The sequence below is a fragment of the Manis pentadactyla genome, chromosome 4 (assembly GCF_030020395.1).
Source record: "Manis pentadactyla isolate mManPen7 chromosome 4, mManPen7.hap1, whole genome shotgun sequence".
In the NCBI taxonomy this organism is placed as follows: domain Eukaryota; kingdom Metazoa; phylum Chordata; class Mammalia; order Pholidota; family Manidae; genus Manis; species Manis pentadactyla.
The window spans coordinates 76,419,832-76,446,518 of NC_080022.1; the positions used below are offsets into that span (position 1 = coordinate 76,419,832).

The 26,687-nt window shown below is 39.4% G+C and overlaps 1 protein-coding gene across 3 annotated transcripts in view; it reads left to right on the plus strand.

Annotated features, from left to right (window-relative positions):
• Positions 1-26,687, plus strand: part of LRRC8B (leucine rich repeat containing 8 VRAC subunit B) — a 73,532-nt gene that overhangs the window by 23,554 nt on the left and 23,291 nt on the right. For 2 of the 3 annotated variants that reach the window (XM_036918371.2, XM_036918372.2), the window contains exons 2-3: positions 13,361-13,415; positions 25,239-25,340. The gene's annotated coding sequence lies outside the window, so the exon portion shown is untranslated. Of the gene's footprint in view, positions 1-8,272; positions 10,616-13,360; positions 13,416-25,238; positions 25,341-26,687 lie in introns of those variants that run through there. The other variant, XM_036918373.2, reaches the window with a different exon arrangement.

Genomic DNA, 26,687 nt, shown 5'->3' on the forward strand with positions numbered 1-26,687 from the left:
AAATAGTAAAGAATAATAATCAGTAAATAAGAATTTGTTTTAAGAATTTGGGTGTCTTCTAGCCCCTCTCCCACAAGCAACCTCCTAGGAATAAGTGATACGGTAGTGGAGTGCAGGAATTTATGATTTGGCTTAGTATCCATCTTAGAAGGAACATATAAAATGTAACAAGTCTTATAACACTATGCTTGGACAGTAAAAATAACCATTAGGTGCTTAGAACTCTTACTGTGCCTGGGTCACTGAGTCTTAGTACTCAGTTAAAAAGCAAACTAATCAAACAGTAAATTACGGTTCCTGTTTTGGGGGAAAGTTTTTAATTTATGGTAGGAAAAAGGGAATGACAGTAACCTCAGCCAAACAATTAGGGGAAATTGGGATTTGCTTTTTATCTTAGAAGCAAAAGGTGCTTTTCTCTAAAGCAAGTCATTGGAGACTGCAGTTGTTTTGTTTCAGAAGTAGATTTAGTAGCATGAAAATGATAGCTTAACCCTGCTCATTTCACCGGTCAGTCTGGTGAGTGCTTGCATTTTAGATAACCCAGCCTGCTGCAGGAAATGACATTTGCATAGAGGATGGGGAAACTGCCAAACAACAAAATAAAGATTTATGCTTTTGAAATCCCTCTTATTACTGCTTTTATTAAACTGATGTTTCCAAGAGAATGGATTTTTAAATTAAGTTTTAATAGTGTCTCAGCTAATTCCAAATGTATTCTTTCATTTTACTCGGCTTTCACAATGTGATCATATTTGGTTTCACTTCCTTGTTTGTCCACACAAGCCTGTTGCTGGGAAATATTTAAATAGAGTGTTTATGAGAGAATGATATTGTTTCATAACGGGTGAAAGCCTTTTGGCTTTACTTAGATTTGGTTCATGCCGTAATCTTTATAGACTTAAGGTTTCTGACACCTAAACCAGTAAATCAGTTGCTTAAGGAAAACTCTTTATAAAAGAGAAAAAAAACTTATTTGGCACTGAAGTTAATTAAATTACCTAGTGGCAAAGTCTTCTCCAGGACTGTTTGATTAGGTGCCAGTCATGAAACAAATGAAACGTTGGCCCATAATGAGAATAACTATAACTTGATTTTAAACAGAGGTCTGATTGCTTGGTGAGTGACAGAATGCCTAATGATTTTTCCAGAAGAAGGGCCAAGTGTATTCTCTTAAGCTAATGGCTTGCTTGTGTGTTTAACATGGCCACTAGTATATCTTGCACCATTTTCTGTGTATGTTTTAAATGACCATTTTTGTGTGTCATAGCATTGCATGAAATATGTGGCTATTAATTTGAAAAGTGATATTTTTATCCCAAAGTATCTAACTTCACCAAATATCCAGGTACCATGTAGTGCAAAAGAAAAACAAAAAGCTAACCAAATCCATTTCTCTTTTGAAAACATCGATTAAGACTTTCAGGAAATAGTGACTCTGTGGCATCTTACTACACTGATGGGCAGTGACTGCAATCGGGTCTCAGGGGGACACGATAACAGGGGTGAATGTAGTAACCACATTGTTTTTTCATGTGAAACCTTCATAAGAGTGTTTATCAATAATACCTTAATTAAAAAATAAATTTAAAAAAAGACTTTCAGGAAAAGTCTGCTCCCTGAAAATCAGATTGTTTTGCCCAGTTGCATCATGTTACTGGTTAATCTGTTTAATGTTCTTAAGCGTAGCTATTTTTCTGAGATTTAAATTTTGAAGTCCATTTATGTTTTATTTTTCAAGATGACCTGATATATAGCCTATACAGAATTAGGCTCCCTGCTTTCATTCTCAAACACCCTCCAAAGAATTCTTCCTGATCTCTTCAAGTTGATTTCCCTATTGAACACTAATATGTCCTTAAATGTATTTTTTTCCCCATTATTCTCCTGCTCAGATACCATCAGTGATTCTCTGCTGACTGTATGCTCAAATTTAAATTCCTTTCTGCTCTCATGAAAATAGTTGGGTGTTCTTAAAGTGATACTTTATCCCAAAGCAAAATCATTTCTCAGGTGCCTATTGTACGCTAAGTTCTCAGCCTGACATTCAAGATGTTCTTTTAATATTTGACCCTAGTCTACTTTCTACTCTTATCTTTATTATTTCCATCTCAAAAATTCTACTCCCTCCTATATGGATGGAGTCTCTTCACTAACTCCTTAAATTCTCCTTAGCTTCCTCCTACCTTCTTTATTTGTCCCTCCATTCCTCCTATAGAATATTATGTGCCTATTAGTGATCGTCCTTCCTTCTACCTCTTATCCCTTCACCTCCCACCTTTATAAACCCTGTGCATCTTTCTTGGTCCAACACATAACTCCTATGTGTGGCTCTTACTCCTTTGGCATTATTGCCTTAAGACTCAGCTATTTAATCCATTTGTTTGAGCTTCCTTGTATTCATGCTTTATTTCACCAAAGCATAAGTTAAGGCCATGTCTGAGCTTCACACCTTTCTGTTCCCTTCAGCATCCATGTTGATGCTTTGCACCCAGCAAAGAGAAGCTAGTTCGTGATTGTTCAGCACACTTAGTGTCCAAATGGATGTAAGATAATGACATTCCTATTATGCTCTCTCTTGGAGCCCAATTTCTGGCCATGACGCAAACTGATGATGCATCAGGACCTCTTCATTTCTACCTCTGTTCAACTAGTAATAACTACATTGTTGCCTTCCTTGAATGGATAACACTTCCCACAATAAAACAGTTGATGTTCTCAAATAGAAATAGAAAAATATTATTTCTTGTGTGTGGTAAGGGGAAAAAGAGGAGGCAGGAAAAAAAACACACAATTAGCTTTCTTGGCGCAATACTCCTGCCCTTCTAGTTGTTGTTAAGAAATCCCCATAGATCCCTGGGCTGTATGCAAAGGGGAAACTTAGGGCACTGACCGAGACTGTGAGTGCTATGCAGCTGAATTTGGCACTGAGCCGAACAGCCCACCGTGATTTAGAAATCATATGTTAAACTGCCAGATGGCAAATGTGGCTTTTGTCTCCTGGGAAGGCATCAAAACTCTAAAACTCCCAGAGAGAACATGGTTTGTACCCTCTGCTAAAAACACCAATTGAAGCTGCAGAGTCCTGCTGAGCTCTGAAGCCTGCAGCCAAGCCAGTGTGCAGAATCCCTGTCACCTTTGGAACATTGGGGTTTGATTCCTACCCATTACTTGTGGGTTCTTTAAGACACCTAGCTACACTCTATCAATTAAGCATGCCCTGAACAGCCTCAAATTACTCTTAACACCATGGCTGAAATAAATCTCTTTTCTCACCTATTAGGGCTAAAATGGAGTCTTTATCTGCTAAAGGATTCAGGGGCCTTTGCATGCTATGTGGAATTTGGTGACTTGAAGACGACGTGGCAATATAGGAAGTTGTGGTCTTGCCCCAAGCAAGGGGGTTCTAATTTAATTCTTTTCTCTGTTCATTTAATCTTTAATAGTTTCTGCCTGCTAAGCCCTGAGGATACAATGATGAGCATGCTACACATAGACCAGACCTCATCGAGCTTATAGTTAGTGGAAAAGAATTGAACAATTACGTGAAGGTGTGTGGTGACTACTGTGAAAGAACTGAAAGAGCGTGTTGTGAAGGGCCTGGGTGGAGCAGTCAGGGAAGGCATACCTTAGAAAGAAGTGATATAAGTCATTGAGGATGTTGGTGACTTCAATGATTATCCTGTTTGGGCCTTGAAGGTGAACTTGACCTTCTAAGTTTAATTGGCGCTGTTTCAAATTGCAACTGTTTTGAATAAGAATTCGCCCTCGTGTGAGACTATGCCTGTGCAGTGCCATGCTCTGAGTGGTGTGATGAGAAATATAGAATGGTTCTTTGCCCCTGGTTTCTGGCACAGAGCTCCTAACATCCTTGGCATTTCTTGACAGGAGCATTCTTTGTTACTTATAATGAGCCCCTTTCAGCCATATCTGGGTTTATGCTAATGAGGTGACTCAGTGGGGGCCCCTAGATTAGCTTCACTGTGGAGCCAACCATGTGATTAGAGGGTCAGGACTTCAGTCTGCCCCCAACCTCTGAGTAGGGGAGAGGCGCTGGAGATTGTCAATCACCAACAGCCAGTGACGTTACCAACCATGCCTATATAATGAAGCTCCCATAAACACCCCTAAATGTCAGGGTTCAAGGAGCTCTGGTGTATTTGGAGAGGGCATGGGAGCTCCACCCCCACCTCCCTTTGGGCCCCTACCCTCCCACCACCAAACCCCTCCCCTAGGCATCTTTTCCATTTGGCTGTTCCTAAGGTGTGTCCTTTACAATAAAACTAATTGTTTGTGAGTGTTTTCCTGAGTTCTGTGTGTCATCCTAGTGAGTTATTGAACTTAAAAGAGGGAGTTGTGGGAACTGCTGAATTTGTAATCAAGTTGGAAAGAAGTGTGGGTCGTCTGGGTGCTGGGCCTGGCAACTGTTGTCCAAAGTGGTGGCAGTCTTGCGGGGCTGTAAATGGTCCATTATCAGGCCATTTGCATGGTTGAGATGGAGAACAATTTTCTGCTCAGGTTTCTGTCTTGTCACAGTGAAATTCTGTGGGCCACATTATCCTGTAGTTCTGCGTTTGGGACACATTTCTACCAAGACCCCTGGACCTTTTGGAAAAGTTCCTTTTGACTGTGTCATAGAAGTTGAATGTCAGGAGGTGTCAGTAACCTCATAACATTTGCTGTTTTGTTTTCTTGGAACCAAAGTGGTATAAATAAAGCTTACTTCATGAGTTATTTTGTTTCAGTTTAAAATAATGTTCTAAGGCCAAAGGTATTTTCTTTTAAAATTGCTTTACCAGCAAAAGATCAGCTTTCTTTCTAAGAGTTCGCTTTCACATTTATGATTCTGAAGTTCTTCCATAATATTTATTTTACCACTAATATCAACTCTTAGGGCCAATATGATTGTCCATATGGTAACCGTGGACATGGGGGCCTGGATTGGGTGAGGGATTTGATTAAGCCCATGTAGATGGCAGTGGAGGCAGGCCTGGGACGCATTGCACATTTTCCATACTGAAGCAATGGAAAATCAGCTCCTACCCCTCACCCTCGCTTGCAGGGGGGAATGGAGAAACAAGGCTTTGCTCAGTCAGCTGCACAGCCCCTAGGGTTGGGGAACAAAAAGTATAAAAATAAATAAATAAAAATTGTGTAGTTTTGCATTCACTTCAAGCTGCTCCAGAGCATTTAGGGCAATACATCATCAGGAGCAGCAATCATTCTGTAGTCTCAGAAGTGATGGCCCTGGCAGTGACTGCTACTGACCAGCAGGTAGAATAAAACCATAAAAATGCCCAGTGTTTGGGAGCATAGACACCAGTAATGTGCAGATAGAAGCTAGAGTTTAAAAAACCCTTTCCCATCACATCCGCAGTTCAAATGGCATCAAAGTCACACGGGGAGCAGAGCTGTGGCTGCAGGCAGCCTTACCTAACCTGCGAGGCTGAGTGAATGCCCACAGGGAGACATGTGGTGAAGCTTCCTTTCTGCCTGTTCCTCCTATTTTTCAAGTGAGTGATGTTCACAGTGATCACAGAATACAGTCTGCCCAGCCTGTGGGGTCAAACCCTCGCATCCCTGCCAAGAGCCAGTAAAACATCAAGAGAGTCTGGATAGCACTGGTTTCCATCATTTTCCATTTCCAGGCCTCTCCCAGGTCTCCCTCAGATGTTCTTTTGTCTTTAAAATAACAAACAAGCAAACAAAAAAATTAGGTGATACGTTTTTAGAAAGAGCTCTCTGGCTGCAATTTGGAAACAGGACTAAGGAGAGCAAGAAAGGAGGTTATTTCAGTCATCCTCCCCAAAGTTGATGGGCTCTGCCTGAGGTAGTGGTAGGGACGCAGAAGGGGGGAAGCTAGTTTAAGAAAAGAACTGATTGGTTTGAGGGAAGAGAAGAAGAGAAGGTTTCAGGGGAGGTGCCTAAGCTCTTGATGTTGCTATCAACCTTCAACATCATTCAACTATCAATCTCAATGTTGCAGTCGACATTCAGGGCCCAAGAAGAACAGGTTTGATGTGGGTGTGAACAGATAAGGCAGATTCAGTCTGGGACATACTGAGTTTGAGTTGCTTCCACACATCTCGGTGGATAGCCAGGAGGATGTGGGAGAGATGACTCTGAGGCTTAGGGCTTGGGAGCTGGGCTCACCGTGTAGTTTTAGGAGTCATCTACATGGAGGTGGTGAATGATCCATAAGAGTAGAGGCTATCACCCAAGAAGAATGCAGTGAAGCTGAATGGCTGAGGACTGAATCCTGGTGAGCTCTGATGCGTAGGGATGCATTTGTATTCTGACTCTTCCATGGTTCCCAATTACCTTTTTTACCTTCTATTAAAATCAGTGATTTCATTATATACTTGACCTGATGACCTTCTTTTCTTGTTATGACCCACTTTCATGCTCTTTTTAGCAAGACCAATTTTTTAGTTGTCAACTGATGGCCATTCAGTGCTCTCTTGCTAAGAAAACATACACCATTCATGTTTAAATTAATGCTTCTCCCAGTGCTGTATCACTGTTTTCTTTTAAAGCCCTGCTCAGTTCTTGCCACTCCAGAGGAGTCTTTTCAGATTAGATGTCCCCTAACTCCAGATGTAGTTAATCAACTTATAGGACAGTGGAATGCTAGAAGTGGAGGTCTATCCATCACCTGGCTCTCTCTTTCTAACATGCACCTGAGGAAAGTCAGGTCAAGTGAGGTGAGAGGACTTGCTCAACATTACACTGTCAGATGGGAAGTAGGGAGTAGAAACTAGGTCCCCAGATACCTAGTCAGGGGTCTCACTGTCAGGCCATGCTGCCTCCTGGTCTTGACTCTTCCCTGCTTCTCAGTGATGCTTACTTTCCTTCATTTAAATATCCATCCTCACTCCTCCATTCCCCTCACCCTCCTCTACCATAGCCCTGTGGAGAGGCAGAGCAGCTGTTTCTTTAAATCAGCTCTCATTTGATATGATTGACTACTTTTGTCCACTACCTTTAGCCATGGATGGACATTTCCACCCCACATATCCAGAGATCAAGGAAGTAACAAGGTAATCCTACAAAATGAGTTTGTAATTTTGAGTCTCAGGGATTGATTGATTGATTGGTATAAGTGCCCAGCAAAGTATATCTGCAATCATTAAGGCAAAGGATTGTGATTGCTCACCTTTAACCACCTTCCAGCACACACACGACCTCTCAGCATTGCCACCAGCCTATCCCCACCCCCCATGCCGCCCCCACCTGCTCTCTCTCTCCAGCCCTCCCTCACATACTCTATTCTGCTGTCCTGATGTTTTCTGCCAGACTGATCCCTTAATAAAATAGATTAAAAGGAGAATGAAATATTACCTAAAGTTAGTAGTGATTTTTGTAAACATGTGTGTACTTCAATGGTTATTTTAGAAAAAAAAGATTTCATGTATGCTTACCTAGATAGTCACCAGAAGATTTTTGATGTGTTAGCTTCATATATGGCTTTTTATTATAAAAGAAGGCTCGTATACCTTTTCTGGACAAATTAATAGGATCATATCTCTCCCACCCAAATCCTTCTTCTTCTTATTCAAGGTAACAAAACTGATAAATATTTAGTATTTATTATAACCTATGAATTATGGAAAAGCAAATTTGCCACAATAAAATTACATTTTTATGTGTTGTTATGTTCTCTAGTATATTGGGGCCCAATGTACACTTAATGTGTGTAATCCATTACGCTCACTTTAATGTAGTCAAAACAGTGATTTAAAATAATTATACATTTTTTATGGTAAAACATATGCAATATAAAACTTACAATTTTAGCCATTTTTAAGTGTCTAGTTCTGTGGCATTAAGTACATTCACTTTGTTTTGCAACTATGATTATAGACTTGAAAACATGGACTTTGCTTGGGCGATGTTGGGTGTATTGACTTGTCTGCAGAATGAATCTTGACCAGGAAGACAAGCATTACAGCAAAAAGTAGAGTTTGCCAACATTAGACTCAGACTCCAAGAAGGGACTAGCAGTTACCAAAGGGAGGTGGGGGTGGAGAGGGCAGGTGGGGAGGGAGGGAGAGAGGGATTGAGGGGATTATGATTGGCACACATGGTGTGTTGGGGGTCACAGGGAAGACAGTGGAGCACAGAGGAGACAAGTAGTGACTCTGTGGCATCCTACTACACTGATGGGCAGTGACTGCAATGGAGTATGGGGAGGACTTGATAATATGGGTAAATGTAGTAACCACAATGTTTTTCATGTGAAACCTTCATAAGAATGTGTGTATCAATAATACCTTAATTAAAAAAAGAGTTTGCTTCCCCAGCTTAACTTTTTAACACGTTTTATCACCATGTATTGTTTTGGTTTTACAACACTTTGTCCTCCCTATAGACCACGCATTAAATAATTGCAGTAAGTTACATTTATATTCAATAATTTCTAGTAACTGGATTCATATACTCTATTGTAAAATCTGGCATAGAAATCGTTAATTTAGGTGGAGAACCAAACCCTTTAACACCCAGTCTGGTTTCTCATACAGGCTAGTGCTTTGAAGCCAACCTTTAAGGGATTAATTTTAGATAAAGCTACTACTCTGTTAATAAATTACCATTTTTGAGTGCTTCTTGGTACCCACTGCTGTGCTAGGCAGCTAATTTATAGTTACCTCATTTAATTCAAACAACTCCATTATCCCTGCTTTACAGATGAGAAAACTGATACTTAGACAGCTTTTCTAAGACTAAGCAGGTGGTAAATGACAAAGTCAGAATTGATCTGATTTAACCATTCTACTACATTGCCTAACAGGTCTCAAATATTCCTAAGAGTTTTAGGATAAGAAGCAGGCCTAACAAAGTAACTAACATGTTGAAGGTACGTGATACTTCTTTATTAAGTCATTCAGAAAGAAGGTTATATTTATTTAGGTGATATGTATTAACTTACAATAACTTACGTTAATCACATTTCAATAGGAAGGCCAGGAAGAAGAACCATATAAAAAACCATTTAAGTATAAATTAAACTTCATTTATTCCCCTTGTCATTAAATTAGTGGGTCAATATTTTCAGTAAGAGATTGTGCCAGCAGGATGCCCCATTGCTCTGGACTTCAACGATGTTGATAACTATTAATCACTTAAGGCAGGCAGGATGGAGGGAGCGTCTGTTGATTCTGTTTCACTAGATGGAACATTAAGTAATGAGTTAGAAAAACTATAGGCATCTGCTTTTTAGATTGTATCTTTTAGTTTTTGTAAACTAAAGGATAGAGTGTAGATTTTTTAAAAGAGGGTTGTTACATTCTATATAAAGCTCCTTTTTATATAGCTCATTGGAGAGACAGAGCAGCAGATGGCTGTTAGTCAGAGCTGGGGTGATTCTGGGCTTGCTTTGTGAGCTTGAGCAGGTTTCTTGGTTTCTCCAATTCTCAGCTTTCTCACCTTTAGAGTTGAGATCATTTTACCTACCTCACTAAATGGTAGTATGTACGTTCGCATCTACCCCACCACCACCACCTTTTTACATTCAACAGATAATTATTGAGAATCTGTTATGTGTTAGGTCCTGTCCTGTACAGTGAACTCTTCTAAGAGCTCAAAGTGACAGGCAGAAAGGCACCTGAGCATCTATTGCAATGCAGTTTAACCCTCTCTAAATGCTGGAGAAACATGAGGTATGGAGCACCTACTTGTTTTTTTGGGGGGAGCATGTAGCAGTGTTCATTTTAAACATCTTTGTATGTAATGGTCATTTAATACTGGGTGAACATTAAACCTTTGTATTTTATGGTCAGAAATTAACTTAATCTAAACACTAGGCTGATTTGCAATGCATGGCATTGATTTTTGCCATTGGGTTAAGAATATGTTAGAGCAGATGTAGCATTCTTTACAATGATCAGTATCAGAAATTACTGATTTTATGAGACTGAAATCATATAAGGACATACAGTATTGTCAGCTTGATCATAGCTCACAGGGTTGTAGAATTACAGTATTGATGGGGCACCTAATATGCAGCAGACAAGAAATGTCCTTGCCTTCCCAGAGCCCATGGTTTTGGGGGAAAATGGACAGGACAACAAGTGGGCACAGAAAAGCATGATATATACCATCTTTGTTGGGGTGATAACTTGATATTCACTGGTCCTGACATTATTCCTATTGTGTTATACTGTAAACATGTGCAAAAGAAGAACTATGAAATCGTTATTTGATTTTAAGGTCAAATAAGTGATATTAAGGTCACTTAGAATGCTGTGGCATTTATCCAGCAATCCATCACTGATGCAAAATGACTCCCTGTCATTACAGTGCAGCCAGTCATGCTAAATTTGACAGCAGTTCTACATTCAGGTTTGTGAGATGTCATGTTTGGTGGGTAATTTGGCAAGTATGCATTTTTCTCCTTTCTTCCTGAAGGGTAAAGGCTTACCCTCTGCTTCTGAATCTCTAAGATTCCTATCATCTACCAGGAGGTAACGCAAATGCCTGAGGCTCTGTCCCTGTTGCTCTGCTTTGCCACCCTTCCAGACCCATCGTGTGTGCACCAGCTGTGTTCACAGATCTTTCAGAGAGCCAGGCCTCCTCCTCTGTGTCCTGGGGTCCTAACTGGGTGGTAAAACCTAATCTGGTATTACTTGTTGATGTCATAATTCTTTACTAAATATTTTATTGAACTATCACTAAAAGATAGGACTGAAACAGGGGTCCTCCTAGGTGGGCTAATAAGATGTTATCCTAGGAAGGCTAATGATTTGATGCCATTTCAGATTGTTATTCTTTAAATATTTGTTCACAACATATTTAAGAGGAGAAGCCAAGCACTGCACGAAAGGGAAGAGGGTAGCCAGAGCCCCTCTCACTGCCGCTTCTGCTGTTCCCAGGATCTGAACTGACCAGAAGAAAAATAGCAGGTTCCTTATCTTTCCTTCCAAACATAATCTGTGCAATGCCTGAGAAAAGTTCTGGTTATCACTATTTTGTTTAATCTAGTTAAGTTTCCAGAGATGTTTTCAACACCCCATTGATGAATCTGCATAGAAGCTGCCATAATATTTGGGCTCTTAATCTAGCTCTGTAAAGAGACACTAGGATAGACCACAGGGATATACATAAATAAGACACTGCCCCTGCACGCAAAGAACTTGAGGTGACCGTTATTATATACTGTAAAGCAGTGTGAGAGAACTATTAGTAAGTGTTCCAGGAACACAGATGGAAGAGCAGTGTATTCAGCCGGTGGTGGTGAGGGTGGCTCATGAAGGTGATCCTGGGGCGGGACAGATGGTGAAATGAAGTGTCCCTCTTTTCAGCACATCTGGTATTCACAGTGTGAACTTTTCAAACGAATAAAATAGGCCACTTTAATCTTACGTAACTTGAAGCCTTGAATTTATGGAGTTGCACAAGGCAGGTGAGTGAGGGTGATGCTGCTGTGATTCTTGGGTGATTCTTGCTGAATCCAACCTGCAAAATGAGATCAAGTGATACGCAGAGATTCTTGACTTCTTGCTAAATCTTAAAAGGAAATATTTTATTGAACTATCACTAAAAGACAAATTCACCCAAATGTAAAACCATTCTCAGATTTCATATTTTTATACTTCTTTGCTTAACTGAAGAGGCATTTGTCAGTCTTCCCTATCTGCACTGACTCAAGGAAATAAGATCATCCAGACTTCTCAATTTTCAAAATAAAAGCCTTGGGGCCTTTTGTTTTTCTGTGAGAAAGCTGATTGTCCGCTATTGTTCCTTCATCCACAGTCACTTGGAGGTTTTCCCTTATAGTCCGGCCCTGGGAACCTCATGAAAGGAGCTCTTATTTGAGAAAGGGAATTCTCAGGTTGAAGCTTGTCATCCCAGATCTTCCAGAATACATTTGCTTAGGTTATCTTGGAATTGACTCTCTAAGTGAAAATGCACATATCTTGTGCCCTGCCACTGGGGAGAGAAAGTGTGTTTGAGGGGGTAGGTAAGGCCAGCTTTATAACACTCATTAGCATAGTGAGCTGCCGAGCCGATGACACCACAGCCTCTCTCGGCAGCTGGGTCTCTCAATCACTGGCAGCCAAGTCCCATTTTTATCCTGCCTAACAGGGACTATTTATGCTATTCCAAGAGGCATTACCATTTAGTATTTTCACATTTCATTCTTCCAAATTGTACTTTTGTTTGCTGCTGGGGAGGAAGAAAGTTGATACTTTTGCTATGGTTTCTACAATTAGAGTGATTTGATTTTAGCCTGGATGAAGAATCTGAGCTACATTTTGTTGTTTTTTACTTGACAGCAGTGGTTTTACTCCGAGATGACAAGTTGTCATTATAAGAGAGTTTTCATGAAGCTCTACATTCATATCTTCTCAGCAAAATATTCCTCTGGTTTAGGTAAATGTTAAATAGAAAAGAGGAATGAAACTCATTAATAAAACCCATTCAAACCCAACTCAGTCAAAGAAATGCAAAATAAAGCAACAGTAAGATCATTTTCTCATATATGGAATTAGCCAAGATTTTTTTCTTTAAATGATGATTCCCACATATAGACCATGCTACTTATGTATTATTTATAGGAAAGAAAATTAGTATAATCTTCTTGGGAAATAATTTGATGCTTATATAGCAGCCTTAAAATGTTCATGCTGTGACCCATGACTCACATGAAGAATACAGAAGTGTTTATAGCATTATTAGTAATAAAAGGAGAAAATCTAAGATTCTGGGGAAATGATTTTGTAAACTATGGTGTATGTATGTATGAATGCCTATGTTTTCATCAAATATGTTTAGAGAAACTGTTACATCAAGAAAGTCTATGATAAATAATAAGAGGCAAAAATTTTGTGCCAGTGAATTTGACAATGGCATAATTGTATAAAACTAGCAGGCCAGCAAAACAAAACAAAAAAATCCAAAAAAACCAACAACAACAAAAAAGAAAAACTATAAGGAGAAAACTATCCCAACTATTAAGTCTTTTTTCCTCTAAGCTTCCCCTATTTTCTTTATGAAACATAGAAAATTTCAATGAGTTTTTCTTTTATTTATAAAGTGAGTGATGCCTCAGATATAATGCTTATCTCATTCTTAGTTTAAAATTTAGTGTTCATGTTTTATGCTCTGCAAATTGCCATGGTGATGAGATTAAATATGTAGCTTTTGACTGATTTGTTTCTCTCCCTGGGGATTAGTCGATCACCTTTGTGAGAGATCAGACAGTGATCTCTTCAACAACAATCACTTTTTTAAAAAGTTATCTTCTGTATGTTTCATAAAATTATTACAGATGTTAGAAATTTTAGAACCACATGAGTGGATAAATTGTTTTGTAGTCCTGTGATGTGTAAAATATAACAGTATGTTTATGATTTCTCTTTAGGAATTTTTCAAATAGAAACTAATTGCAGAGTTTCCGGTTGACCAGCATTCATAAGGTAAGATTAACATTCTGAATTGTGAACACATGGTAAAGATAATTACTATTACATTGGTAGCTTAGGGTAAATAAATATTGAATACTTAGTATGTTAAAAGAGATTACTATCTTACAGATGTTTCAAATGAAATCCTTTTGATGCTTTTAAGCCAGTTAATAAACAGAAAATTAAATCTGTATACATTTTGGTAAGATGCCATTTTCCTGTCCTTTGTTGGTTTTGTATGTGGGAAAGTATGTGTGTGTATGTTTAATATTTGGCATTTTTTTAGCATTAAAGATCTACGGAATATATTAAAGTCTGTAAGGGACTTAGACCATGTCTATATTTTTCAGATTTTTGTTTAAGGTAACATTTTTAATGTGTAGGATCAGTTTGCCGTGTTTCCATAAGTAAGAGATGGCCGTGTTTTTCTAGAGTAGGTAAGTCGAAATAACCAAGCCCTATACTGTGTTGCTTTCTGTAAACATCATCAGTCTTTTCTAGCTGTGGAAGATTAATCTGAAATTAGCACTGTGGCAGAGCTTTTGACTTTGACATATGAATGATTACATTGTATTAAACAGCATGACTCTCTAGTGTTATGAATATGACGTTTATCTTAAAAGTGTGCCACCCAGCCCTGAACATACAGCCAGGTGAAGCAGAGGTGAGGACAAGCGGTCAGTCCCCTACTATATTCTCAGCACCTTTCTTTTTATTTTTATAGATGAAGTTGTGTGTCCTTTGACTTCATGAATATATCCACATTTCCCCACTGATTCATTGAGTTGCCTATGAATTTTTAAAAGCTAATAACATTGCAGCTACTCCTCTACTTATGACTCTTCTGTGGCTTTTCCATCACTCTTGAACTATTGTTATCCAGACTCTTCATCTTGGCTGCAAGCCCTCTGTCTGTCTCTCTTCTACTTTCTCTCTTCTACAGACTCCTGACATTCCAGTCAAGGGCTTCCTTTCTGATCTGCACACATCCTAAGATCCTTGCTCCTTCTGCCTAGAATGATCTTCCCCATAGCTGACTCCTTTTAGATCTCTGTTCTCATGGTTGTCTCATGGTAGTCCAAGAGGCCTTCCCTGACTACCCAATCTTAAGTTGCTTTATATTTTTCTTAGCACTTCTGATTTTATCATGTTGTTATAAGTGGTTGTCTCTCTTCCCTTAGTACATAGTAAGGTCCCTGAGAGCAGGGATCTTGTCTATTTTGCAAATCAGTATTTCTCTAACACCTAGAACTCTGCTGGGCACACAGTAGACATTCTAAATATTTTGTCACATGAACAGACTAAAATCCTGAATCTCTCTTTAACATCTTTCAACTGTGCAGTCTCCTCTCCATAAAATGATTGTAAGTCCTGTGAAAGCAGACACAAGTCCTCATATTTCCTTGGTATGCCTTTGGAGCTAGCCTCCATAACTAAGTGCATATAAATGTTAATTTTAGAGAACAGGTTAAGACTAGTGGCTTAATCATATTTTTAAGTATTTCTAGAGTACATTGGTTTATCTGTTGCAGAGCTAAAAAAAAAATCATTTTGATGTATAGTTTCAAAAATTATCACATAGAAATGTTCTGGACTATATTTGTGACTTCATATTCCAAAATCCTGTTCTATTAAGAAGGCTTATTATTAATTAGGTTTGGTGGCCAAAATTAATGCTATTGTACTCCTAGTTCTTTCCAAATTAGGAAAATTGGCCATAATCCCTTGTTCTACTCCTCTATTATCCTACTGACTACTTAAACACCTCTGAACTTTAGTTTCCTTTTGTGTAAAGAGCTGAACTTTGATCTCTGTGGTTTCTCACTGGGTTAAATAGTCCCGGATATTTGTGCTCTTGTGAAAAGTAGGTCACCTATTAAAGAATCAGCTCTGCTCTTAGCTGGTTATTTGAGAGGAGAGTGTGTGTGGTTCACGGGTGACTGCAGAGTGACTGAGTTTGGCTCTACCTTATGTGAGGTGGTGGCAGGTGGGGTGGTCAGGAAAGAAATCATTATCTGCAATGAAGATGGTGAAGAAGGCTTGAGGTTGCCTTCTGTCTACACATCCCCTCAAAGAATTAAGCAGCCAATGGTGGCTTATGCGCTAGTGTTAATATTTATAATAATGTGGCTGCAACTCCTTTCATTTTAAATGTTTCCTAGATATTTTGGTAGCTAACTGAAAGTACCAAAAAATTAAGAGATCTTTTCCTAAGAGGACAATTAACCATCTAAAACACAAACAAGAAAAGTGAAGCAATGTTCCTTAAAGTTCAGAATAACTCATATTTAATTAGGATTTCTTGAGTTGTTCCCATGGTTTTAATTGTCATGTACAGTAACTTTCTCCTGGGGCTTCAGATGATTAAGGTAATGTTCCTACTATTTAGAATATTATTTATGATTGTTTCACAACCTATTACCACTCTACAGCTTGGGGTAAGAATCTACAGAATGGTAGCTACACGTTACTATTCTCCTTTGATTTCTCTGTGTTGTTTGACTCTGATGTTCATTATTTCTTTGAAACTCTTTGATTTCTGCTCCAGAAACACTATGCTTCTCATTTACCTCACTGATCCTGCTTCTCTATCCGTAGCCCTTTACTCTTCCTTGTCTGAAAGTCTTCCTCACCTAATATATCATCTAGGGCAGAGAGATTCTATTCTTCACTTACTAAATATTTTCTTCCAATTGATTCATTTTTATGGTACTATGTACTACTTAAATGCTCATGACTTTCTATGGTGGACTAAAGATGGCTTCAGATACTTTGTGATTTTTTTTTCCCCATCAAGCTATAGTCTGTTTCCCCTCCCTTTGAGCTTGGGCTGGCCCTGTTACCTTTTTTGACCGATCAAATGTGGCAGAAGTGGCATGGAGTGATTTCAAAGTCTGGACCTTAAAGAGATGTGTGCATCTGCTTTTGTGTGCTTGCAATGTTCCTTCTTAGAATGTAGCCCCCTTGCTGAGAGGAAGCCTAACTAGCCACATGGAAGAGGGGCAAGGCCCCTGGTCATTAGTGCAAGCTGAGCTCCAGGCCAACAGCCAGACCCAGTGCCAGCCTGTGACTGAGGCATTTTGGACCTTCCAGCCAACACCATGTGAAATCAGGAACTGCCTCATCATCCCACAGACTCATGAGAAATGATTAGCTGCTGAGGTCTGGGATGGTTTGTTACATAGCCATAAAGAACCGAAGCACAACTTGGGAGAACCAAGATGGCGGCATGAGTAGAGCAGTGGAAATCTCCTCCCAAAACCATTTATATTTTTGAAAATACAACAAATACAACTATTCCTAAAAGAGAGACCAGAAGACACAGGACAACAGCCAGACTACATCTACACCTGCGAGAACCCAGCACCTAGTGAAGGGGGTAAGATACAAGCTCCGGCCTGGCGGGACCCGAGTTCCCCTCACACCAACTCCCTGTGGGAGGAGAGGAGTCGGAGGAGGGAGGGAGAGGGATCCCAGGGCTGCTAAATAGCCAGCCCTAGTCATCCGCACTGAGAACACAGACACACAGTGTGTGAGGTGCTGGATACTAGGGAAACAGGACAATAAGACCTGTGAGCGGGTCCCTGCAGCTGATGCACCTGGGACAAAGAAAAGCAAGTGCTTTTTGAAAGTCTTAAAGGGACAGGGATCCCACAGCTGGACGGAAGCGTCCCGGGACACTTAGCCCAGGAGCTGGGAATCCCAGGGAACTCCGGGCGCCCTATCCCCCTGGGCGACAGCGCAGCTCGGAGGCCCCTCACGGCGATAAACAGTCTCCCGCCCTTTCCCCTTCTGCGGCTCTGCCATATTGGAGAAGCAGCCTGAGGCTGGCCACGCCCACAGCAACCGCAGAGCTCCACAGTGGCCAGGCAAGAATTAGAAACCCTGTCTGCGCGCAGCTGCCCAGCACAAGCTGCTAGGGATCGCTGTTCTCCCAGGAGAGGAAGGCCACAAACCAGCAAGAAGGGACTTTCCCTTAGCCAACACACGTGCCAGCTCCCCACAAATACCTCTATTGCTATGAAAAGGCAGAAGAATTTGATACAGACCAAGATCACAGGCAAACCCTGAGAAGGAGATAGACCTAACCAAGCTTCCTGAAAAAGAATTAAAAATAAAGTTCATAACCATGCTGATGGAGCTGCAAAAAAATATGGAAGAGCTAAGGGATGACATCCACAAGGAGATTACAGAAATGAAACAATCTCTGGAAGGATTTATAAGCAGAATGGATAAGATGCAAGAGGCCATTGATGGAATAGAAACCAGAGAACAGGAACGCATAGAAGCTGACACAGAAAGAGATAAAAGGATCTCCAGGAATGAAACAATATTAAGAGAACTGTGTGACCAATCCAAAAGGAACAATATCTGCATTATAGGGGTACCAGAAGAAGAAGAGAGAGAAAAAGGGATAGAAAGTGTATTTGAAGAAATAATTGCTGAAAACTTCCCCAAACTGGGGAAGGAAATAATCGATCAGACCACGGAAGTGCACAGAACCCCCAACAGAAGGGACACAAGGAGGACAACACCAAGACACATAATAATTAAAATGACAAAGATCAAGGACAGAGTTTTAAAGGCAGCTAGAGAGAGGAAAAAGGTCACCTACAAAGGAAAACCCATCAGGCTATCATCAGACTTCTCAACAGAAACCTTACAGGCCAGAAGAGAATGGCATGATATATTTAATGCAATGAAAGAGAAGGGCCTTGAGCCAAAAATACTGTATCCAGCACGATTATCATTTAAATGTGAAGGAGGGATTAAACAATTCCCAGACAAGCAAAAGTTGAGGGAATTTGCCTCCCACAAACCACCTCTACAGGGTATTTTAGAGGGACTGTTCTAGATGGGAGCACTCCTAAGACTAAATAGATGTCACCAGAGAAAATAAAATCACAGCAAAGAAAGCAGACCAACCAAATACTAAAGGCAGAAAATAAAGTCAACTACCCACAGAAGCAGTTAAAGGAAACAAAAGAGCACAGAATAAAACAACCAACATATAAAGAATGGAGGAGGAGGAATAAGAAGGGAGAAAAATAATCACCAGACAGTGTTTAAAATAGCTCAATAAGCAAGTTAAGTAAGACAGTAAGATACTAAAGAAGATAACCTTGAACTTTTGGTAACCACGATTCTAAAGCCTGCAAAGGCAATAAGTACATATCTTTCATTAATCACCCTAAATGTAAATGGACTGAATGCACCAATCAAAAGACACAGAGTAATAGAGTGGATAAAAAATCAAAACCCATCTCTATGCTGCTTACAAGAGACTCACCTCAAACCCAAAGACATGCACAGATTAAAAGCCAAGGGATGGGAAAAGATATTTCATGAAAACAACAGGGAGAAAAAAGCAGGTGTTGCAGTAGTGTCAGACAAAATAGACCTCAAAACAAAGAAAGTAACAAAAGATAAAGAAGACATTCCATAATGATAAAGGCTTCAGTCCAACAAGAGGATATAACCATTATAAATATATATGCACCCAACACAGGAGCACCAACATATGTGAAATAAATACTAACAGAACTAAAGGAGGAAAGAGAATGCAATGCACTCATTTTAGGAAACTTCAACACACCACTCACTCCGAAGGATAGATCCACCAGACAGAAAATAAGTAAGGACACAGAGACACTGAACAACACACTAGAACAGATGGACCTAATAGACATCTATAGAACTCTACATCCAAAAGCCACTATTTACAATAGCCAAGAAATGGAAGCAACTTAAGTGTCTATCAGTAGATGAATGGATAAAGAAGACGTGGTACATATACACAATGGAATATTAATTAGCCTTAAGAAAACAAATCCTACCATATGCAGTAACATGGATGGAGCTAGAGGGTATAAATAAGTCAGACAGAGAAAGACAAACACCAAATGATTTCACTCATATGTGGAGTATAGGAACAAAGAAAGACTGAAGGAACAAAACATCAGCAGAATCACAGAACCCAAGAATGGACTAACAGTTACCAAAGGGAAAGGGACTGGGGAGAATGGGAGGGAAGGGATGGATAAGGGTGGGGAAAAAGAAAGGGGGTATTACGATTAGCATGTATAATGTGGGTGGTGGGGGAAAGGGGAGGGCTGTGCAACACAGAGAAGCCAAGTAGTGATTCTACAGCATCTTACTATGCTGATGAACAGTGACTGTAATGGGGTTTGTGGGGGGGACTTGGTGAAGGGGGGACCCTAGTAAACATAATGTTCTTCATGTAATTGTAGATTAATGACAACAAAGTATAAATAGACAGACAGATAGATAGATAGATAGATAGATAGATAGATAGATAGATAGATAGATAGATAGATAGATAGATTAGATAAAAAGAGAAAAAAAGAACCGAGGCACAACTTGGTACCCAGAAGTAAAGTGCTTCATAACAAAACACCTGGCATTGGCTTTGAGACCAGAGGACAGGGGAGGCTGGAGGGGAAGTAAGGCTGTTAGTGGTGGCTGGAAGTGCAGTGAGGAAATTGCTATGGGAGAATATAAAATAGTACCCTTGTTTTATATTGACAGAAAAATTGACAAGACTGACACCTACAGAAACATTGAAGATAGAAAATGAACCTAATAGAGTTGTAGATCTAGCTTAGGAGATTTTCTAACAGAACATTGAAGTGCTAATTGACTCTTTTTAACCCCTTATGACCAAAGTAGTACAGAGGGAGATGAATTAAAAAAGAAACTGTTCAGGTATTAAGTAGATTTTGAGAGGATATGTTTCCAACTAAGAATTTTCTAGGATCATAAGTAAAACTGTTTCTCATTCCCAGCGTCTCCACCCAGCAGAAGGTACTCAAAGGAAGATTAATGGCCTCAGGTTGAAAAATCAGCTCCAAGGCACTACTGATGGTAAAGCTTGGTCTCAAGATACAAATAAAAACCAGAGCTCAGCTGTAAAACCCTGTATTAAGACTGCAAAAAGATCTAAGGCAGAGCCTCCTAGATCTTCTCAGCTGGATAGAAGGGCCTCTAAGAATCTTAAGAATCTTCCACAGCATCCTGGGCCTAACTTAAATGAGAAGATCCTAGACTTCAAGCCTGAACTTGATGCCATAATGGGATGAACTTTTGGGGGGTTTAGGAGTGGGGGAATGTGCTTTGCATGTGGGAGGAATGTAAATCATTTGTGGGCAGAGAATAGACTATGGTGGATTAAACACAGCTGCACATTTCTTGCCACTCCTCCTGTCCCCTTGAATCTGGGCTGGCCATGTGGCTCTTTTGATCAATGGAATGTGGTAAACATGGCACGTTGTGGCTTTAAGGGCTATGCCGTAAAAGAGCTGCAGTTTTCACCTCTGTGCTTGGAATGCACCATCTTAGAACCCAGTCACCTTGCTCAGACAGTCACGAGCAGTCAACCCCAACTACCGGCCTGAAGAATGAGAACATTGGACCTTCTAGCTGTCTTTGTGCCAGCCAGGTAACAGAACCACCCACAGAATCACAAGGAATAAAGCCATATATTTTTTAAGACTTTGAGGTTTGGGTATGCAGAATAGTTAGCCAAAATCCTTCCCATCTATATGCTGCTGAGTTCTAGCTTGCCCCAAGAAAGGCTCTATCACCTGGGATGCACCCTGCCTAACATCTGAGCATATGTTTTTCTGCCTTCTGGTTCAATTATTGATATAGCACATGGAAACTGTGCTTGAAATTGTGTATGGTATAATACCATAGGCTCAATATCTGAGTCCATTTGACTCTTGCCTCTCCATGGACCTATCAGATGTTGCTTAAATGGTGTTGAATTTTCATTTTCAGTGACTAGTTCATTCATTGCTTTTTTTTCGAATGTACTATAAAACTTTCCCTTGTTTCTGGCCCATGCATTGAAATAGGCTTTCAGCTGGCGACATTGTTTCTCATCCCTCCTCAAGTGCCTGCTGCGATCTCTGTGACTAAGTGATTCCCTATCCTACTGCCTCACACACATACCCAAGTGTCTGAAGGGCTCACGTGGTTGACGGTAGCTGTTACTTTGCAGTCTGTGGAGAGTGGGAGCACTCTAAATACCCAGTGAAACTTCCAGGTAGGCACTTTTCCCAGATATTTTATTGCCAGTCTCTCTTGAGAGATTTCTTCCCCTGGCATATTTGAGGGGGAAAAAAAATCTGGTCTCCTCCTAGATCAGTTGAGTTGCTCTGTGGGAGTGGGGCACAGATTTAAGTTTTTTTTTAAAGTGCCCAGATAGTTTTAATGTGAAATCAAAATCAAAACTGCTGGCTCAGATTTGTGACTCAAAAAGTGGTCACTGCATCAGCAGGATCAACATTAACCAGGAATTTGTCAGAAATGTACATTCCTGGGGCCTACTTCAGACCTAATGAATCAGAAAGTCTGAGGGTGGGAGCTTTCACTTCTTGTTTTAATAAGCTCTCCAGTGACTTTAGGGACTTTAACTTTAGGGAAATCCTTTCCTAAATAACTCTTCATTTCTTTCTAGCTCTCAAAACTATAACTTAATTTGGGAACGGTATTTATTATTTGAAAGTGGCTATGCTGACAAGATCTGAAACAATTGCTAAGGGACATAAAGAAGAATGCTAAATGATTATCATCAGATCTCTGGAGAGTGGGTCAGGGGTTATTCAGGATAAAGAAAAGGAACAAATTAATGAGGGATACAAATTAATCAGGTGCATTGTTTCCCAGAGAGAGAGAATTCAAAGAGGTGAATTTCAATTTCAGTTAGGTATATGTGAGACCCAAGAAACATCTTGATGACAAGTAGTACTAGACATGTTGAAAGGCTATAAGGTGATTTTTTTTTTTAATCAATTTGCAATGAGAGTAGTGTAGAGAGACCCCATATTATATTGTTTGACTGTATCCCTGCCCTGGGTCAGATACAGAGATCTTTGAAGTGGTGTCCACTTCTCAGCATATAATGACTCTAAATACTATCTGATCATCATTTGTTTATTTTTTCACTGGTTACTTTGGAAATGCTTTCAAAGTAAAGTAAGGACTACTGGGAAGAAAAGATGTCTAATGTGAGTGTTGTTCCAGTCTTAGAGACTTTGGAGTGAGACTGTCAAGTGAATTCATGTGCTTTGAAAAGCTTTTATGATTTTTTAATGAGGTTTAAAAGCTAAAGGAATGGGAACAAGACCACACAATCCTTTATTCTTAACATTGCTTCTTTGAACTGATTTAGTGCATTTGTATATTAGAAATAGAGATCTGATTTGAATTGAATCCTCATTATTTGCAAAAATATGGCTTGGAAAAAATTTCCTAGACACACAAACAGTATTACATTTTGTAATAACAAAGGAAAGCTATACTGTAGCTTTCCATTAGAAAAATTAGAAAAATAAACTTCAATTAGAAAAATTAACATCATTCAACATACAGGAATGCTTGAGACTTTTCAGACATCATTAGATCCAGATGCTATGTATTTATATATTAAGTCTTAGGTAGTCCAGAGTAGAGAAAGTTTAGCTGAGAAAGATTATATAGTATGTAGCTGGAGAGATATTGTACATTTGCATCTTTGTTTTTCAAAAGGCTATAATAGAACCCAGTAATAAATCTGATGTTGGGGCAAGTTGATGTCAGAGTCTATTCAGGCTGTTATAACAAACTATCACAGACTGAGTGACTTAAACAACAAACATTTCTCACAGTTTCTGGAGGCTGGGAAATCTAAGATCAAGGCACCAGCAGATTCAGTGTCTGATGAGAATTGATCGGGTGTCACGCTGACGTTCATAGACAGCCATCCTCTTACTGTGTCCTCCCGAGGTGGGAGGGGCAAGAGAGCTCTCTGGGGTCCCTTTCACAAGGGCACTCCACCTCGTGACCTCACCACCTCCCAGGGGTCCCACCTCCTAATGCTGTCATGGGGGGATACGGTGTATTTTGGGGGCACACAAACATTCAGTCCACTGCAGTTGGGGAAAAGAGTTAAATATTAGGCTTTTTCTTTAGCTTTTGAGAGAACTGAGATTGACGCATGTAACTGGATTGAATGGCACAGTGTGGTCTATCTAGTGTGGGCAAGGTTGAGGTTTACATCTGAGGACTTCGGTTCTAGTTGAAACAATTTCTTCCCAGTTTTGTCACCTTAAGCAAGATAACCCCTTTAGGCCTGCCTTATTTTCCATGTTTATAAAATGTGCATAAGAAGAATATTTATCTTAATGGTTTGTTGTAAGTATGAAACAAATTAATGTAAATGAAGGTGCTTTGGAAGTAAGAAAACAGATATTAGATTATTAATAACAGATTTTTATTTGCTCTCATTGACAAGGAACTCATCAAAGGAAATCTGAATAGGTGATTAAAGGAGAAGTTTATAACTCTTAGGAAGGTGAACAGGAAAAGTTCGTTATAAATAATTTTCAGTTAGAATAAATATGGTGAATCTGTAGTCTGTTGTGGCTCTCTAGTTTCTCATGATTATTTAAAAATATTACTATAGTTGGAGGTTCATGACTGTCTTCTTTCATAGAAATACTGTGCTTAAAGTAGAAACTATATTGTATTTATGTATGTAATTTAAAGGAAAGTGTATTGTATAAGAAGTATCCTGATGGCTGAGTAGCATTCTGGGATTATGCAATAAATTATTTCCTGGCACATTACAGATGCAATGAAATGGACTAATATGTAAAATGTTTCACCCATCAAATGTCTTTATCACTCCTGTTGCATACATATGCAGTCGTGTATCATGTTGTAAGCCTTTAACAGTGAATTGTGAACAACAAGCTCACACTTCAGTGGTGCTGAGCATGAACTCATACACAGTGTGATTTTCATACACACCAACTGCCAGCTGTGCTCTCTGGCCTGCAAAATAATTTAATACTGGTTAGTAATTATAAAGCAGGATTTACACATGGATTAGTAAGTCCAAAGTAAATTTCAGACATGCCCAATTTTTTTATCTTTGAAAATGACACGGTCACAAGAATATTGCTAAAATTATCTTAAATATAATTTGGTGTCCATTCACTTAGCTGGACTTCAATACTTAATAAACCAAAAAAGGATTGTATCTGCAGGACAAATATATAAAACTTCCCAGCAACTTTTCAGAGGTCACATAGACATTAAAAAGTATAATTTTGACACCCAGTTTTAAAATTATTTGTATGTTTTAGAGTGTTCTCACATTTCAAACCAATCTATGTGTATGTAACTTAAACTGTTGCAAACGATTATTTGAAGTAGATGCTAAGAATTCCTTTTATTAACCTACCAGGTAAAAAGGAAAAAAAAACTAATATAAAGAGTATCTACATTTAATAATATAATTTCAGAGAATTTCAGCCATATTTGTGAGCTATATCTTAAAAAGCTATTAACTTGTGACTATTTCTAATGAAATCCATAAGCTACATTTTAAGAGTACCAATTCTTAGTTGGATAGATGTGAGGTTTTAACTTAGAGTGCAGAAATTACATGGTTTGCCAGGCCATCCGATAAATACAAATAAGACCAACTGTGTATGAGGACTGACTGAAAGAAATAAATGTATGCAGATTGCTCATTAAAAGCAAATTTTCATCTAAGGTTGTAGACATGGATTTTAATATATGTTAATACCTAATTTGCTATAAAAGCTTATTTGTAATTTAAAGGAGTTTGGGAGCTGAGTATGATTCGATATGTGGGTGGGGTCCTACGCACAGCTTTGCTAGAGTGTGCCCCAGTGTGAAAAATAACTGATGTGTGGAAGTCTGTTTGCCATATCACGTCTTATGATGGAGAGGGTCTCTGAAGACAGTATCAGTTTGTTTGAATGACTGCAGCTATTTTAAATTATCTATGCTTTCTCATAGAATGAAGACAAACACAGAAATGGTGTGTCTAAGAAATTTCAAAAGATGTAGGCCTCCTGATTGAAGCATAGCCAACTTCTTGAATTCATTTTTTTCATTATAGTAAGTATAAATATTTAAAATACTTTATTTTGGTCAATGTGGACTTCTGTTCTTTGCTGAATAAATATTCACTTTCTGTCAACCAACCTTATCATTGTTAGAGCTGTTGGTGTTTACATTCTTCCATGGTTTCAGCTGCATGTCTTAAATGAATTTATTTCTCAGGACTTTTGAGAGGATAAATAAAGCCATAAACTTTGAGCAGGGCCCTTAAAGATGATCTGGCTCACTCTCTTTATCCGTTATAAGAAATTCCTTGGTAACACCCCTGATGGGCAGTCATCCAACTCAGCTAGACCATGGTAGGGTGAAGGGCCTAAGCATTCACAGAGTGGTAGTTCTGTGGATAGTCCACCACAACTAGAATCAAAATAGAGCACTTCTAAAGTGCCCACACACCTCGTTCTGCCTCTGGAACAAATCTACTTATCCTTTCATGTAAGAGATAGTCACACAAAAATGTAGAGATAAATTTTCAGGTTTCCCTAGTGGTCTTTTATCTTGGCTGAATATCATTAATTACATGTGTTCTGCCATTGGAAATGTTGTAGCTCTTAATTGTTTTGTTGCCCACTTAGTCTTAATTATCACTAAGCATTGTATTCTAGGTGTGATCTCACCAGGCTGGCACAGAAGGACTGTTGCCCCTTTATCTGGGTTCATCTGTTAACATGACCATAGATTATAGTCACTCTGTAACTGTATTTAGCATCATAGCTATCACACAATTAGCTGAAAGTATGCATTCACGTCAGCTAAAATCCCAGGTGTTCTTCACGTGTTTATCCAGCGATGTTTTCTGCCATCCACCCTCCCATCATGTTTATGGTATTTTGGGGTTTAAGTCCCAGATTTCCTATTTGTCTCATATAATTAATGCTCTTGTTTCTTGTTTTTGTCTTGTCTTGACACACAATTATGGTCAGCTCCAGTGGGGTGAAGCAGAATGGGAGGAGGTGAAAGTTAGAAATAAGCCCACTAGAGTGAAGGAAGGAAGCCCTATGTCCTAACGCTACATGTCCTAAAAGGTGGTTGAATACATATATGATGACACCCAGAGAGGATGCAGGTGTAAAGTGGCACTCTGGTCCAGCAGTTGAAAGCAAGGATCATGGGATGCCAAACCAGAGGGAGAACATGAAAGTGTAGGGTTCAGGATCAGGTCAGGAATGTGTTGGGGCTGACCAGCAAAGGACAAGACACTATTAACAGATACCAGGGCCTTTGTAATGGGATTTGTCATGGGGATCCTAGGGTTCTTTGTAATGGGATTCTAGGGACATCAGTCGCTAGAGCAAAAAAAGTTTCCTTGGGGTTGCTGACCAGTACTGGGGTATCTAGAGAGAG